Source organism: Sus scrofa, chromosome 1 (assembly GCF_054392235.1).
Source record: "Sus scrofa isolate SSC_HxYL_T2T_F1_AM1 chromosome 1, Sscrofa_HxYL_maternal_Yorkshire_Landrace_v2.0, whole genome shotgun sequence".
Lineage (NCBI taxonomy): Eukaryota > Metazoa > Chordata > Mammalia > Artiodactyla > Suidae > Sus > Sus scrofa.
The window spans coordinates 151432499-151449111 of NC_139383.1; the positions used below are offsets into that span (position 1 = coordinate 151432499).

The 16613-nt window shown below is 70.5% G+C and overlaps 7 non-coding genes across 7 annotated transcripts; all 7 read right to left on the bottom strand.

Moving 5' to 3' along the window:
- Nucleotides 1-783: 783 nt before the first annotated feature.
- Nucleotides 784-875, bottom strand: LOC146406453 (small nucleolar RNA SNORD116). Its single transcript, XR_014832822.1, has one exon. It is a non-coding gene; the product is annotated as a small nucleolar RNA SNORD116 (small nucleolar RNA).
- A 2531-nt stretch (nucleotides 876-3406) lies between these two features.
- On the bottom strand, nucleotides 3407-3498 carry LOC146406454 (small nucleolar RNA SNORD116). The gene has a single exon (XR_014832825.1). It is a non-coding gene; the product is annotated as a small nucleolar RNA SNORD116 (small nucleolar RNA).
- A 2531-nt stretch (nucleotides 3499-6029) lies between these two features.
- Nucleotides 6030-6121, bottom strand: LOC146406455 (small nucleolar RNA SNORD116). Its single transcript, XR_014832827.1, has one exon. It is a non-coding gene; the product is annotated as a small nucleolar RNA SNORD116 (small nucleolar RNA).
- Nucleotides 6122-8652: 2531 nt separating this feature from the next.
- LOC146406456 (small nucleolar RNA SNORD116) lies at nucleotides 8653-8744 on the bottom strand. The gene has a single exon (XR_014832840.1). It is a non-coding gene; the product is annotated as a small nucleolar RNA SNORD116 (small nucleolar RNA).
- A 2531-nt stretch (nucleotides 8745-11275) lies between these two features.
- Nucleotides 11276-11367, bottom strand: LOC146406457 (small nucleolar RNA SNORD116). Its single transcript, XR_014832848.1, has one exon. It is a non-coding gene; the product is annotated as a small nucleolar RNA SNORD116 (small nucleolar RNA).
- Nucleotides 11368-13898: 2531 nt separating this feature from the next.
- LOC146406458 (small nucleolar RNA SNORD116) lies at nucleotides 13899-13990 on the bottom strand. The gene has a single exon (XR_014832852.1). It is a non-coding gene; the product is annotated as a small nucleolar RNA SNORD116 (small nucleolar RNA).
- Nucleotides 13991-16521: 2531 nt separating this feature from the next.
- Nucleotides 16522-16613, bottom strand: LOC146406459 (small nucleolar RNA SNORD116). The gene has a single exon (XR_014832857.1). It is a non-coding gene; the product is annotated as a small nucleolar RNA SNORD116 (small nucleolar RNA).

Below are 16613 nucleotides of genomic sequence, written 5' to 3' on the forward strand. Positions count from 1 at the left end.
CCTGGCGGCTGCCTTCCCCAGACCCCCACGGGGAGCCACGCCTCCCAGAGGAGAGGCCACATACAAGACCATCCCCGCCCCTGCCCGCGCGGTCCTTCCCGACCCGGGCCTCCCACAGCCGCTGACGCCATCCCACTTGAGGCCAGGGCACCTCCTCCAGAGCCCCTCGCCCATCCAGACGTGGGCCTGTCCACCCACGTCCCCGGCAGGCTCCCTCTGCCCGCCTGTCGCTCACCACTTCAGCTGCCCCCTTCTCGCCACCCAGCCCCAGCCTCCGCCCCCACATCCCTGGACGTCCCAGGGGAGCGCCCTCAGGGGTTCCCAGGCTCCCCCCCTCCCATGGGGGACGGCCCTGATCCAAGGGCCCCCGCTACCACAGACCCCCTGCAGCAGGTGGCCCTCAGGGGTCCCCAGAGCAGAAAGAGAACACTACCCTGCCGGGATCCCGTCTCCCCACAGCATCCTGAGAAGGGCGCCCGGCCTGGGCCAGGACGCCCCCTGGGGCCCTAGGGCCGCACACTTGCCTCGCGTGCCGGGCCCAAATTTCGGCCCCCGCGACGGCTTGCGAAACCCCCCAAGGCCGGCGGGAGGCCGCCCGGGATCTCCAGCACGCTCGGGCACGCGGCCTCTCCCCCGAGGCCAGCGCCGGGCGACGGGCCCCATGCTTCCTGGGCCCGGCAGGCGGCCGCCTTCCCCAGACCTCACCCGAGTGGCTGCTGACACACAGAGGCCCCAAGGCCAAGGGCCCATCTACCCCCGAGCCCCCGGTGGCCGCCACGTGCCGGACCTCAGTTTCGATGAGGAGACGGTAGTGAGTTCTCACTCATTTTGTTCAGATTTCCAAGGAATGCTTTAGAGGGAGTCATCATCGATCCGAGCACGGGCTCCGCCGCCGCAAGGCAAATTCACGGCCTCCGCACCTGGACATCCAACCCGCTCCATCACGGCAGCGTTTGGGGGCGTGCCCAGACAGACGAGCCACTGGGCAGGACGGGACGCTCCCCCTCACGCCCCCGGAGCTGGCCTGCCGGGGCCAAAGCCCGCGAGAAGCTGGGGTGGCCCGGGGCTCCGGACAGACGAGCGCCCCAAGGGCGAGTTCTCCACCACTGAGGACAGGGGCCGCTCACCATCGCCAGGTCTCCACAGAGCCGCGACAAGGACGCCACGCCCACTGGTCTGCGGGAGCTCCTCGGCCTCGCGCGGTGGCACGCCACAAGATCAGGGGTCCGCCATGCTGCTCTCCTGGGTCAGGGCGAGAGAGCACACACACCACAAGGGTTTCCACAAGGAGGAAGGGCCACGCTGGCGCCAGGGGACCAGGGCCCCTCCACCTGGAGACCCGCACTGCATCGGGCTGCCACGGCTCCCCAGCCTCCCCTCTCTCTGGGTGTCTGCAGCCACACGGACCCAGCCTGGGGGACGGGCGCGGGGGGTGTTGCAGGCCCGGCCTGCACAGAGGCGTGCCAGGGGCACAGAGAGAGGCCCCGGCATTCTTCTCCCACGTCCCAGGGCCCGAAAGATGGATCCCCAAGGCCGGCTCCCCGCCCCCCAACACGGCAACAAGGTGCCCCACGGAGGCACATTCAGGCCCACTGGGGCAACCTGCGCCACACCCCCGACACGACCGGGAAACCCAAACCCCTGGCACCTCCTCTGCCTCAGGACTTCCGCCAGGACTCACCGCCCCTGCGGAAACCCTCTCTCTTCCTTTGTTCTCTCCCTCTCTCTCTCTCCCTCTCGGTCCCACCCGCTGTCACCCTTTCCCTGGCGAGCGCGCGCGCACCGAAGCTTTCTCTCCTTTGCTGGACCCATCCGACGCACGATCAGCCACTTGCCCTCACAAGAGTCTGTCCGTGCCAGCCGGCTCTCCAGGAACCCCAGCACGGGCGCACTGATGCTACCCTGCCCTGACGAAGGGTGACGGCCACCAACTCCCCTTGACCTCTCCATGATGCGGAATCCCCTCAGCGCCCGTAAGACCCCCCCGGAGCCGTTCCCGTGCCCAGCAGCAGGCACGAACCCCCTGACGAGACGTGGTCGCTACCCGGCGGTTCCCGCCCGCACCACGCCCGTCCCAGGCCCGACCACACACCAACCGGGACACCCAAGTCGGCCGGGAGACACGGCTCAAATCCCCACAGGGCGTGAGACATTCCCCCAAACAGCCGGGACTCCTGAACGGGCCAGGCCTTCCAGGGCCTCAAGCCCCGGGCCTTCCTGGCAAGCACGCGGCCGCCGGGCCTCATCAAAGCCCTTCGTCACCGTCAGGGCCAGGACACCGCCACCGCTGCCCAAGCCCAGGCCTCCCGTCTCCGCTCGCCATCAAGCCGCCCGCCGCAGGACCCGGACACCCGCCCCGAGCAGCCTCCCAGGCACTGCCAGCTGAGAGACGTCCCTGGCCGCCGACCTCCCCGCTCTGTCCAGGCCCCCGCGCGGCGACCTGGGCGAAGCGCTCCACGCGGCGCGGGTGGCTCGCTCTGCCGGGCAGACCACCCCCTCCAGGGCGTCCAAGGGCTCGGCATCGGACCCTCCAGGGAGAGGGAGACCGTGCACCGGGAAGGACTCCGACCCGTGGCCTCCCAAAGGACCCCCCCAAGGTGCGGTCCGCGCCGCGGCCCAGGGACCTGGCGGCTGCCTTCCCCAGACCCCCACGGGGAGCCACGCCTCCCAGAGGAGAGGCCACATGCAAGACCGTCCCCGCCCCTGCCCGCGCGGTCCTTCCCGACCCGGGCCTCCCACAGCCGCTGACGCCATCCCACTTGAGGCCAGGGCACCTCCTCCAGAGCCCCTCGCCCATCCAGACGTGGGCCTGTCCACCCACGTCCCCGGCAGGCTCCCTCTGCCCGCCTGTCGCTCACCACTTCAGCTGCCCCCTTCTCGCCACCCAGCCCCAGCCTCCGCCCCCACATCCCTGGACGTCCCAGGGGAGCGCCCTCAGGGGTTCCCAGGCTCCCCCCCTCCCATGGGGGACGGCCCTGATCCAAGGGCCCCCGCTACCACAGACCCCCTGCAGCAGGTGGCCCTCAGGGGTCCCCAGAGCAGAAAGAGAACACTACCCTGCCGGGATCCCGTCTCCCCACAGCATCCTGAGAAGGGCGCCCGGCCTGGGCCAGGACGCCCCCTGGGGCCCTAGGGCCGCACACTTGCCTCGCGTGCCGGGCCCAACTTTCGGCCCCCGCGACGGCTTGCGAAACCCCCCAAGGCCGGCGGGAGGCCGCCCGGGATCTCCAGCACGCTCGGGCACGCGGCCTCTCCCCCGAGGCCAGCGCCGGGCGACGGGCCCCATGCTTCCTGGGCCCGGCAGGCGGCCGCCTTCCCCAGACCTCACCCGAGTGGCTGCTGACACACAGAGGCCCCAAGGCCAAGGGCCCATCTACCCCCGAGCCCCCGGTGGCCGCCACGTGCCGGACCTCAGTTTCGATGAGGAGACGGTAGTGAGTTCTCACTCATTTTGTTCAGATTTCCAAGGAATGCTTTAGAGGGAGTCATCATCGATCCGAGCACGGGCTCCGCCGCCGCAAGGCAAATTCACGGCCTCCGCACCTGGACATCCAACCCGCTCCATCACGGCAGCGTTTGGGGGCGTGCCCAGACAGACGAGCCACTGGGCAGGACGGGACGCTCCCCCTCACGCCCCCGGAGCTGGCCTGCCGGGGCCAAAGCCCGCGAGAAGCGGGGGTGGCCCGGGGCTCCGGACAGACGAGCGCCCCAAGGGCGAGTTCTCCACCACTGAGGACAGGGGCCGCTCACCATCGCCAGGTCTCCACAGAGCCGCGACAAGGACGCCACGCCCACTGGTCTGCGGGAGCTCCTCGGCCTCGCGCGGTGGCACGCCACAAGATCAGGGGTCCGCCATGCTGCTCTCCTGGGTCAGGGCGAGAGAGCACACACACCACAAGGGTTTCCACAAGGAGGAAGGGCCACGCTGGCGCCAGGGGACCAGGGCCCCTCCACCTGGAGACCCGCACTGCATCGGGCTGCCACGGCTCCCCAGCCTCCCCTCTCTCTGGGTGTCTGCAGCCACACGGACCCAGCCTGGGGGCCGGGCGCGGGGGGTGTTGCAGGCCCGGCCTGCACAGAGGCGTGCCAGGGGCACAGAGAGAGGCCCCGGCATTCTTCTCCCACGTCCCAGGGCCCGAAAGATGGATCCCCAAGGCCGGCTCCCCGCCCCCCAACACGGCAACAAGGTGCCCCACGGAGGCACATTCAGGCCCACTGGGGCAACCTGCGCCACACCCCCGACACGACCGGGAAACCCAAACCCCTGGCACCTCCTCTGCCTCAGGACTTCCGCCAGGACTCACCGCCCCTGCGGAAACCCTCTCTCTTCCTTTGTTCTCTCCCTCTCTCTCTCTCCCTCTCGGTCCCACCCGCTGTCACCCTTTCCCTGGCGAGCGCGCGCGCACCGAAGCTTTCTCTCCTTTGCTGGACCCATCCGACGCACGATCAGCCACTTGCCCTCACAAGAGTCTGTCCGTGCCAGCCGGCTCTCCAGGAACCCCAGCACGGGCGCACTGATGCTACCCTGCCCTGGCGAAGGGTGACGGCCACCAACTCCCCTTGACCTCTCCATGATGCGGAATCCCCTCAGCGCCCGTAAGACCCCCCCGGAGCCGTTCCCGTGCCCAGCAGCAGGCACGAACCCCCTGACGAGACGTGGTCGCTACCCGGCGGTTCCCGCCCGCACCAAGCCCGTCCCAGGCCCGACCACACACCAACCGGGACACCCAAGTCGGCCGGGAGACACGGCTCAAATCCCCACAGGGCGTGGGACATTCCCCCAAACAGCCGGGACTCCTGAACGGGCCAGGCCTTCCAGGGCCTCAAGCCCCGGGCCTTCCTGGCAAGCACGCGGCCGCCGGGCCTCATCAAAGCCCTCCGTCACCGTCGGGGCCAGGACACCGCCACCGCTGCCCAAGCCCAGGCCTCCCGTCTCCGCTCGCCATCAAGCCGCCCGCCGCAGGACCCGGACACCCGCCCCGAGCAGCCTCCCAGGCACTGCCAGCTGAGAGACGTCCCTGGCCGCCGACCTCCCCGCTCTGCCCAGGCCCCCGCGCGGCGACCTGGGCGAAGCGCTCCACGCGGCGCGGGTGGCTCGCTCTGCCGGGCAGACCACCCCCTCCAGGGCGTCCAAGGGCTCGGCATCGGACCCTCCAGGGAGAGGGAGACCGTGCACCGGGAAGGACTCCGACCCGTGGCCTCCCAAAGGACCCCCCCAAGGTGCGGTCAGCGCCGCGGCCCAGGGACCTGGCGGCTGCCTTCCCCAGACCCCCACGGGGAGCCACGCCTCCCAGAGGAGAGGCCACATACAAGACCATCCCCGCCCCTGCCCGCGCGGTCCTTCCCGACCCGGGCCTCCCACAGCCGCTGACGCCATCCCACTTGAGGCCAGGGCACCTCCTCCAGAGCCCCTCGCCCATCCAGACGTGGGCCTGTCCACCCACGTCCCCGGCAGGCTCCCTCTGCCCGCCTGTCGCTCACCACTTCAGCTGCCCCCTTCTCGCCACCCAGCCCCAGCCTCCGCCCCCACATCCCTGGACGTCCCAGGGGAGCGCCCTCAGGGGTTCCCAGGCTCCCCCCCTCCCATGGGGGACGGCCCTGATCCAAGGGCCCCCGCTACCACAGACCCCCTGCAGCAGGTGGCCCTCAGGGGTCCCCAGAGCAGAAAGAGAACACTACCCTGCCGGGATCCCGTCTCCCCACAGCATCCTGAGAAGGGCGCCCGGCCTGGGCCAGGACGCCCCCTGGGGCCCTAGGGCCGCACACTTGCCTCGCGTGCCGGGCCCAAATTTCGGCCCCCGCGACGGCTTGCGAAACCCCCCAAGGCCGGCGGGAGGCCGCCCGGGATCTCCAGCACGCTCGGGCACGCGGCCTCTCCCCCGAGGCCAGCGCCGGGCGACGGGCCCCATGCTTCCTGGGCCCGGCAGGCGGCCGCCTTCCCCAGACCTCACCCGAGTGGCTGCTGACACACAGAGGCCCCAAGGCCAAGGGCCCATCTACCCCCGAGCCCCCGGTGGCCGCCACGTGCCGGACCTCAGTTTCGATGAGGAGACGGTAGTGAGTTCTCACTCATTTTGTTCAGATTTCCAAGGAATGCTTTAGAGGGAGTCATCATCGATCCGAGCACGGGCTCCGCCGCCGCAAGGCAAATTCACGGCCTCCGCACCTGGACATCCAACCCGCTCCATCACGGCAGCGTTTGGGGGCGTGCCCAGACAGACGAGCCACTGGGCAGGACGGGACGCTCCCCCTCACGCCCCCGGAGCTGGCCTGCCGGGGCCAAAGCCCGCGAGAAGCGGGGGTGGCCCGGGGCTCCGGACAGACGAGCGCCCCAAGGGCGAGTTCTCCACCACTGAGGACAGGGGCCGCTCACCATCGCCAGGTCTCCACAGAGCCGCGACAAGGACGCCACGCCCACTGGTCTGCGGGAGCTCCTCGGCCTCGCGCGGTGGCACGCCACAAGATCAGGGGTCCGCCATGCTGCTCTCCTGGGTCAGGGCGAGAGAGCACACACACCACAAGGGTTTCCACAAGGAGGAAGGGCCACGCTGGCGCCAGGGGACCAGGGCCCCTCCACCTGGAGACCCGCACTGCATCGGGCTGCCACGGCTCCCCAGCCTCCCCTCTCTCTGGGTGTCTGCAGCCACACGGACCCAGCCTGGGGGACGGGCGCGGGGGGTGTTGCAGGCCCGGCCTGCACAGAGGCGTGCCAGGGGCACAGAGAGAGGCCCCGGCATTCTTCTCCCACGTCCCAGGGCCCGAAAGATGGATCCCCAAGGCCGGCTCCCCGCCCCCCAACACGGCAACAAGGTGCCCCACGGAGGCACATTCAGGCCCACTGGGGCAACCTGCGCCACACCCCCGACACGACCGGGAAACCCAAACCCCTGGCACCTCCTCTGCCTCAGGACTTCCGCCAGGACTCACCGCCCCTGCGGAAACCCTCTCTCTTCCTTTGTTCTCTCCCTCTCTCTCTCTCCCTCTCGGTCCCACCCGCTGTCACCCTTTCCCTGGCGAGCGCGCGCGCACCGAAGCTTTCTCTCCTTTGCTGGACCCATCCGACGCACGATCAGCCACTTGCCCTCACAAGAGTCTGTCCGTGCCAGCCGGCTCTCCAGGAACCCCAGCACGGGCGCACTGATGCTACCCTGCCCTGGCGAAGGGTGACGGCCACCAACTCCCCTTGACCTCTCCATGATGCGGAATCCCCTCAGCGCCCGTAAGACCCCCCCGGAGCCGTTCCCGTGCCCAGCAGCAGGCACGAACCCCCTGACGAGACGTGGTCGCTACCCGGCGGTTCCCGCCCGCACCAAGCCCGTCCCAGGCCCGACCACACACCAACCGGGACACCCAAGTCGGCCGGGAGACACGGCTCAAATCCCCACAGGGCGTGGGACATTCCCCCAAACAGCCGGGACTCCTGAACGGGCCAGGCCTTCCAGGGCCTCAAGCCCCGGGCCTTCCTGGCAAGCACGCGGCCGCCGGGCCTCATCAAAGCCCTCCGTCACCGTCGGGGCCAGGACACCGCCACCGCTGCCCAAGCCCAGGCCTCCCGTCTCCGCTCGCCATCAAGCCGCCCGCCGCAGGACCCGGACACCCGCCCCGAGCAGCCTCCCAGGCACTGCCAGCTGAGAGACGTCCCTGGCCGCCGACCTCCCCGCTCTGCCCAGGCCCCCGCGCGGCGACCTGGGCGAAGCGCTCCACGCGGCGCGGGTGGCTCGCTCTGCCGGGCAGACCACCCCCTCCAGGGCGTCCAAGGGCTCGGCATCGGACCCTCCAGGGAGAGGGAGACCGTGCACCGGGAAGGACTCCGACCCGTGGCCTCCCAAAGGACCCCCCCAAGGTGCGGTCAGCGCCGCGGCCCAGGGACCTGGCGGCTGCCTTCCCCAGACCCCCACGGGGAGCCACGCCTCCCAGAGGAGAGGCCACATACAAGACCATCCCCGCCCCTGCCCGCGCGGTCCTTCCCGACCCGGGCCTCCCACAGCCGCTGACGCCATCCCACTTGAGGCCAGGGCACCTCCTCCAGAGCCCCTCGCCCATCCAGACGTGGGCCTGTCCACCCACGTCCCCGGCAGGCTCCCTCTGCCCGCCTGTCGCTCACCACTTCAGCTGCCCCCTTCTCGCCACCCAGCCCCAGCCTCCGCCCCCACATCCCTGGACGTCCCAGGGGAGCGCCCTCAGGGGTTCCCAGGCTCCCCCCCTCCCATGGGGGACGGCCCTGATCCAAGGGCCCCCGCTACCACAGACCCCCTGCAGCAGGTGGCCCTCAGGGGTCCCCAGAGCAGAAAGAGAACACTACCCTGCCGGGATCCCGTCTCCCCACAGCATCCTGAGAAGGGCGCCCGGCCTGGGCCAGGACGCCCCCTGGGGCCCTAGGGCCGCACACTTGCCTCGCGTGCCGGGCCCAAATTTCGGCCCCCGCGACGGCTTGCGAAACCCCCCAAGGCCGGCGGGAGGCCGCCCGGGATCTCCAGCACGCTCGGGCACGCGGCCTCTCCCCCGAGGCCAGCGCCGGGCGACGGGCCCCATGCTTCCTGGGCCCGGCAGGCGGCCGCCTTCCCCAGACCTCACCCGAGTGGCTGCTGACACACAGAGGCCCCAAGGCCAAGGGCCCATCTACCCCCGAGCCCCCGGTGGCCGCCACGTGCCGGACCTCAGTTTCGATGAGGAGACGGTAGTGAGTTCTCACTCATTTTGTTCAGATTTCCAAGGAATGCTTTAGAGGGAGTCATCATCGATCCGAGCACGGGCTCCGCCGCCGCAAGGCAAATTCACGGCCTCCGCACCTGGACATCCAACCCGCTCCATCACGGCAGCGTTTGGGGGCGTGCCCAGACAGACGAGCCACTGGGCAGGACGGGACGCTCCCCCTCACGCCCCCGGAGCTGGCCTGCCGGGGCCAAAGCCCGCGAGAAGCGGGGGTGGCCCGGGGCTCCGGACAGACGAGCGCCCCAAGGGCGAGTTCTCCACCACTGAGGACAGGGGCCGCTCACCATCGCCAGGTCTCCACAGAGCCGCGACAAGGACGCCACGCCCACTGGTCTGCGGGAGCTCCTCGGCCTCGCGCGGTGGCACGCCACAAGATCAGGGGTCCGCCATGCTGCTCTCCTGGGTCAGGGCGAGAGAGCACACACACCACAAGGGTTTCCACAAGGAGGAAGGGCCACGCTGGCGCCAGGGGACCAGGGCCCCTCCACCTGGAGACCCGCACTGCATCGGGCTGCCACGGCTCCCCAGCCTCCCCTCTCTCTGGGTGTCTGCAGCCACACGGACCCAGCCTGGGGGACGGGCGCGGGGGGTGTTGCAGGCCCGGCCTGCACAGAGGCGTGCCAGGGGCACAGAGAGAGGCCCCGGCATTCTTCTCCCACGTCCCAGGGCCCGAAAGATGGATCCCCAAGGCCGGCTCCCCGCCCCCCAACACGGCAACAAGGTGCCCCACGGAGGCACATTCAGGCCCACTGGGGCAACCTGCGCCACACCCCCGACACGACCGGGAAACCCAAACCCCTGGCACCTCCTCTGCCTCAGGACTTCCGCCAGGACTCACCGCCCCTGCGGAAACCCTCTCTCTTCCTTTGTTCTCTCCCTCTCTCTCTCTCCCTCTCGGTCCCACCCGCTGTCACCCTTTCCCTGGCGAGCGCGCGCGCACCGAAGCTTTCTCTCCTTTGCTGGACCCATCCGACGCACGATCAGCCACTTGCCCTCACAAGAGTCTGTCCGTGCCAGCCGGCTCTCCAGGAACCCCAGCACGGGCGCACTGATGCTACCCTGCCCTGGCGAAGGGTGACGGCCACCAACTCCCCTTGACCTCTCCATGATGCGGAATCCCCTCAGCGCCCGTAAGACCCCCCCGGAGCCGTTCCCGTGCCCAGCAGCAGGCACGAACCCCCTGACGAGACGTGGTCGCTACCCGGCGGTTCCCGCCCGCACCACGCCCGTCCCAGGCCCGACCACACACCAACCGGGACACCCAAGTCGGCCGGGAGACACGGCTCAAATCCCCACAGGGCGTGGGACATTCCCCCAAACAGCCGGGACTCCTGAACGGGCCAGGCCTTCCAGGGCCTCAAGCCCCGGGCCTTCCTGGCAAGCACGCGGCCGCCGGGCCTCATCAAAGCCCTTCGTCACCGTCAGGGCCAGGACACCGCCACCGCTGCCCAAGCCCAGGCCTCCCGTCTCCGCTCGCCATCAAGCCGCCCGCCGCAGGACCCGGACACCCGCCCCGAGCAGCCTCCCAGGCACTGCCAGCTGAGAGACGTCCCTGGCCGCCGACCTCCCCGCTCTGTCCAGGCCCCCGCGCCGCGACCTGGGCGAAGCGCTCCACGCGGCGCGGGTGGCTCGCTCTGCCGGGCAGACCACCCCCTCCAGGGCGTCCAAGGGCTCGGCATCGCACCCTCCAGGGAGAGGGAGACCGTGCACCGGGAAGGACTCCGACCCGTGGCCTCCCAAAGGACCCCCCCAAGGTGCGGTCAGTGCCTCGGCTCAGGGACCTGGCGGCTGCCTTCCCCAGACCCCCACGGGGAGCCACGCCTCCCAGAGGAGAGGCCACATGCAAGACCATCCCCGCCCCTGCCCGCACGGTCCTTCCCGACCCGGGCCTCCCACAGCCGCTGACGCCATCCCACTTGAGGCCAGGGCACCTCCTCCAGAGCCCCTCGCCCATCCAGACGTGGGCCTGTCCACCCACGTCCCCGGCAGGCTCCCTCTGCCCGCCTGTCGCTCACCACTTCAGCTGCCCCCTTCTCGCCACCCAGCCCCAGCCTCCGCCCCCACATCCCTGGACGTCCCAGGGGAGCGCCCTCAGGGGTTCCCAGGCTCCCCCCCTCCCATGGGGGACGGCCCTGATCCAAGGGCCCCCGCTACCACAGACCCCCTGCAGCAGGTGGCCCTCAGGGGTCCCCAGAGCAGAAAGAGAACACTACCCTGCCGGGATCCCGTCTCCCCACAGCATCCTGAGAAGGGCGCCCGGCCTGGGCCAGGACGCCCCCTGGGGCCCTAGGGCCGCACACTTGCCTCGCGTGCCGGGCCCAAATTTCGGCCCCCGCGACGGCTTGCGAAACCCCCCAAGGCCGGCGGGAGGCCGCCCGGGATCTCCAGCACGCTCGGGCACGCGGCCTCTCCCCCGAGGCCAGCGCCGGGCGACGGGCCCCATGCTTCCTGGGCCCGGCAGGCGGCCGCCTTCCCCAGACCTCACCCGAGTGGCTGCTGACACACAGAGGCCCCAAGGCCAAGGGCCCATCTACCCCCGAGCCCCCGGTGGCCGCCACGTGCCGGACCTCAGTTTCGATGAGGAGACGGTAGTGAGTTCTCACTCATTTTGTTCAGATTTCCAAGGAATGCTTTAGAGGGAGTCATCATCGATCCGAGCACGGGCTCCGCCGCCGCAAGGCAAATTCACGGCCTCCGCACCTGGACATCCAACCCGCTCCATCACGGCAGCGTTTGGGGGCGTGCCCAGACAGACGAGCCACTGGGCAGGACGGGACGCTCCCCCTCACGCCCCCGGAGCTGGCCTGCCGGGGCCAAAGCCCGCGAGAAGCGGGGGTGGCCCGGGGCTCCGGACAGACGAGCGCCCCAAGGGCGAGTTCTCCACCACTGAGGACAGGGGCCGCTCACCATCGCCAGGTCTCCACAGAGCCGCGACAAGGACGCCACGCCCACTGGTCTGCGGGAGCTCCTCGGCCTCGCGCGGTGGCACGCCACAAGATCAGGGGTCCGCCATGCTGCTCTCCTGGGTCAGGGCGAGAGAGCACACACACCACAAGGGTTTCCACAAGGAGGAAGGGCCACGCTGGCGCCAGGGGACCAGGGCCCCTCCACCTGGAGACCCGCACTGCATCGGGCTGCCACGGCTCCCCAGCCTCCCCTCTCTCTGGGTGTCTGCAGGCACACGGACCCAGCCTGGGGGACGGGCGCGGGGGGTGGTGCAGGCCCGGCCTGCACAGAGGCGTGCCAGGGGCACAGAGAGAGGCCCCGGCATTCTTCTCCCACGTCCCAGGGCCCGAAAGATGGATCCCCAAGGCCGGCTCCCCGCCCCCCAACACGGCAACAAGGTGCCCCACGGAGGCACATTCAGGCCCACTGGGGCAACCTGCGCCACACCCCCGACACGACCGGGAAACCCAAACCCCTGGCACCTCCTCTGCCTCAGGACTTCCGCCAGGACTCACCGCCCCTGCGGAAACCCTCTCTCTTCCTTTGTTCTCTCCCTCTCTCTCTCTCCCTCTCGGTCCCACCCGCTGTCACCCTTTCCCTGGCGAGCGCGCGCGCACCGAAGCTTTCTCTCCTTTGCTGGACCCATCCGACGCACGATCAGCCACTTGCCCTCACAAGAGTCTGTCCGTGCCAGCCGGCTCTCCAGGAACCCCAGCACGGGCGCACTGATGCTACCCTGCCCTGACGAAGGGTGACGGCCACCAACTCCCCTTGACCTCTCCATGATGCGGAATCCCCTCAGCGCCCGTAAGACCCCCCCGGAGCCGTTCCCGTGCCCAGCAGCAGGCACGAACCCCCTGACGAGACGTGGTCGCTACCCGGCGGTTCCCGCCCGCACCACGCCCGTCCCAGGCCCGACCACACACCAACCGGGACACCCAAGTCGGCCGGGAGACACGGCTCAAATCCCCACAGGGCGTGGGACATTCCCCCAAACAGCCGGGACTCCTGAACGGGCCAGGCCTTCCAGGGCCTCAAGCCCCGGGCCTTCCTGGCAAGCACGCGGCCGCCGGGCCTCATCAAAGCCCTCCGTCACCGTCGGGGCCAGGACACCGCCACCGCTGCCCAAGCCCAGGCCTCCCGTCTCCGCTCGCCATCAAGCCGCCCGCCGCAGGACCCGGACACCCGCCCCGAGCAGCCTCCCAGGCACTGCCAGCTGAGAGACGTCCCTGGCCGCCGACCTCCCCGCTCTGTCCAGGCCCCCGCGCGGCGACCTGGGCGAAGCGCTCCACGCGGCGCGGGTGGCTCGCTCTGCCGGGCAGACCACCCCCTCCAGGGCGTCCAAGGGCTCGGCATCGGACCCTCCAGGGAGAGGGAGACCGTGCACCGGGAAGGACTCCGACCCGTGGCCTCCCAAAGGACCCCCCCAAGGTGCGGTCAGCGCCTCGGCCCAGGGACCTGGCGGCTGCCTTCCCCAGACCCCCACGGGGAGCCACGCCTCCCAGAGGAGAGGCCACATGCAAGACCATCCCCGCCCCTGCCCGCACGGTCCTTCCCGACCCGGGCCTCCCACAGCCGCTGACGCCATCCCACTTGAGGCCAGGGCACCTCCTCCAGAGCCCCTCGCCCATCCAGACGTGGGCCTGTCCACCCACGTCCCCGGCAGGCTCCCTCTGCCCGCCTGTCGCTCACCACTTCAGCTGCCCCCTTCTCGCCACCCAGCCCCAGCCTCCGCCCCCACATCCCTGGACGTCCCAGGGGAGCGCCCTCAGGGGTTCCCAGGCTCCCCCCCTCCCATGGGGGACGGCCCTGATCCAAGGGCCCCCGCTACCACAGACCCCCTGCAGCAGGTGGCCCTCAGGGGTCCCCAGAGCAGAAAGAGAACACTACCCTGCCGGGATCCCGTCTCCCCACAGCATCCTGAGAAGGGCGCCCGGCCTGGGCCAGGACGCCCCCTGGGGCCCTAGGGCCGCACACTTGCCTCGCGTGCCGGGCCCAAATTTCGGCCCCCGCGACGGCTTGCGAAACCCCCCAAGGCCGGCGGGAGGCCGCCCGGGATCTCCAGCACGCTCGGGCACGCGGCCTCTCCCCCGAGGCCAGCGCCGGGCGACGGGCCCCATGCTTCCTGGGCCCGGCAGGCGGCCGCCTTCCCCAGACCTCACCCGAGTGGCTGCTGACACACAGAGGCCCCAAGGCCAAGGGCCCATCTACCCCCGAGCCCCCGGTGGCCGCCACGTGCCGGACCTCAGTTTCGATGAGGAGACGGTAGTGAGTTCTCACTCATTTTGTTCAGATTTCCAAGGAATGCTTTAGAGGGAGTCATCATCGATCCGAGCACGGGCTCCGCCGCCGCAAGGCAAATTCACGGCCTCCGCACCTGGACATCCAACCCGCTCCATCACGGCAGCGTTTGGGGGCGTGCCCAGACAGACGAGCCACTGGGCAGGACGGGACGCTCCCCCTCACGCCCCCGGAGCTGGCCTGCCGGGGCCAAAGCCCGCGAGAAGCGGGGGTGGCCCGGGGCTCCGGACAGACGAGCGCCCCAAGGGCGAGTTCTCCACCACTGAGGACAGGGGCCGCTCACCATCGCCAGGTCTCCACAGAGCCGCGACAAGGACGCCACGCCCACTGGTCTGCGGGAGCTCCTCGGCCTCGCGCGGTGGCACGCCACAAGATCAGGGGTCCGCCATGCTGCTCTCCTGGGTCAGGGCGAGAGAGCACACACACCACAAGGGTTTCCACAAGGAGGAAGGGCCACGCTGGCGCCAGGGGACCAGGGCCCCTCCACCTGGAGACCCGCACTGCATCGGGCTGCCACGGCTCCCCAGCCTCCCCTCTCTCTGGGTGTCTGCAGCCACACGGACCCAGCCTGGGGGACGGGCGCGGGGGGTGGTGCAGGCCCGGCCTGCACAGAGGCGTGCCAGGGGCACAGAGAGAGGCCCCGGCATTCTTCTCCCACGTCCCAGGGCCCGAAAGATGGATCCCCAAGGCCGGCTCCCCGCCCCCCAACACGGCAACAAGGTGCCCCACGGAGGCACATTCAGGCCCACTGGGGCAACCTGCGCCACACCCCCGACACGACCGGGAAACCCAAACCCCTGGCACCTCCTCTGCCTCAGGACTTCCGCCAGGACTCACCGCCCCTGCGGAAACCCTCTCTCTTCCTTTGTTCTCTCCCTCTCTCTCTCTCCCTCTCGGTCCCACCCGCTGTCACCCTTTCCCTGGCGAGCGCGCGCGCACCGAAGCTTTCTCTCCTTTGCTGGACCCATCCGACGCACGATCAGCCACTTGCCCTCACAAGAGTCTGTCCGTGCCAGCCGGCTCTCCAGGAACCCCAGCACGGGCGCACTGATGCTACCCTGCCCTGACGAAGGGTGACGGCCACCAACTCCCCTTGACCTCTCCATGATGCGGAATCCCCTCAGCGCCCGTAAGACCCCCCCGGAGCCGTTCCCGTGCCCAGCAGCAGGCACGAACCCCCTGACGAGACGTGGTCGCTACCCGGCGGTTCCCGCCCGCACCACGCCCGTCCCAGGCCCGACCACACACCAACCGGGACACCCAAGTCGGCCGGGAGACACGGCTCAAATCCCCACAGGGCGTGGGACATTCCCCCAAACAGCCGGGACTCCTGAACGGGCCAGGCCTTCCAGGGCCTCAAGCCCCGGGCCTTCCTGGCAAGCACGCGGCCGCCGGGCCTCATCAAAGCCCTCCGTCACCGTCGGGGCCGGGACACCGCCACCGCTGCCCAAGCCCAGGCCTCCCGTCTCCGCTCGCCATCAAGCCGCCCGCCGCAGGACCCGGACACCCGCCCCGAGCAGCCTCCCAGGCACTGCCAGCTGAGAGACGTCCCTGGCTGCCGACCTCCCCGCTCTGCCCAGGCCCCCGCGCGGCGACCTGGGCGAAGCGCTCCACGCGGCGCGGGTGGCTCGCTCTGCCGGGCAGACCACCCCCTCCAGGGCGTCCAAGGGCTCGGCATCGGACCCTCCAGGGAGAGGGAGACCGTGCACCGGGAAGGACTCCGACCCGTGGCCTCCCAAAGGACCCCCCCAAGGTGCGGTCAGCGCCGCGGCCCAGGGACCTGGCGGCTGCCTTCCCCAGACCCCCACGGGGAGCCACGCCTCCCAGAGGAGAGGCCACATGCAAGACCATCCCCGCCCCTGCCCGCGCGGTCCTTCCCGACCCGGGCCTCCCACAGCCGCTGACGCCATCCCACTTGAGGCCAGGGCACCTCCTCCAGAGGCCCTCGCCCATCCAGACGTGGGCCTGTCCACCCACGTCCCCGGCAGGCTCCCTCTGCCCGCCTGTCGCTCACCACTTCAGCTGCCCCCTTCTCGCCACCCAGCCCCAGCCTCCGCCCCCACATCCCTGGACGTCCCAGGGGAGCGCCCTCAGGGGTTCCCAGGCTCCCCCCCTCCCATGGGGGACGGCCCTGATCCAAGGGCCCCCGCTACCACAGACCCCCTGCAGCAGGTGGCCCTCAGGGGTCCCCAGAGCAGAAAGAGAACACTACCCTGCCGGGATCCCGTCTCCCCACAGCATCCTGAGAAGGGCGCCCGGCCTGGGCCAGGACGCCCCCTGGGGCCCTAGGGCCGCACACTTGCCTCGCGTGCCGGGCCCAAATTTCGGCCCCCGCGACGGCTTGCGAAACCCCCCAAGGCCGGCGGGAGGCCGCCCGGGATCTCCAGCACGCTCGGGCATGCGGCCTCTCCCCCGAGGCCAGCGCCGGGCGACGGGCCCCATGCTTCCTGGGCCCGGCAGGCGGCCGCCTTCCCCAGACCTCACCCGAGTGGCTGCTGACACCCAGAGGCCCCAAGGCCAAGGGCCCATCTACCCCCGAGCCCCCGGTGGCCGCCACGTGCCGGACCTCAGTTTCGATGAGGAGACGGTAGTGAGTTCTCACTCATTTTGTTCAGATTTCCAAGGAATGCTTTAGAGGGAGTCATCATCGATCC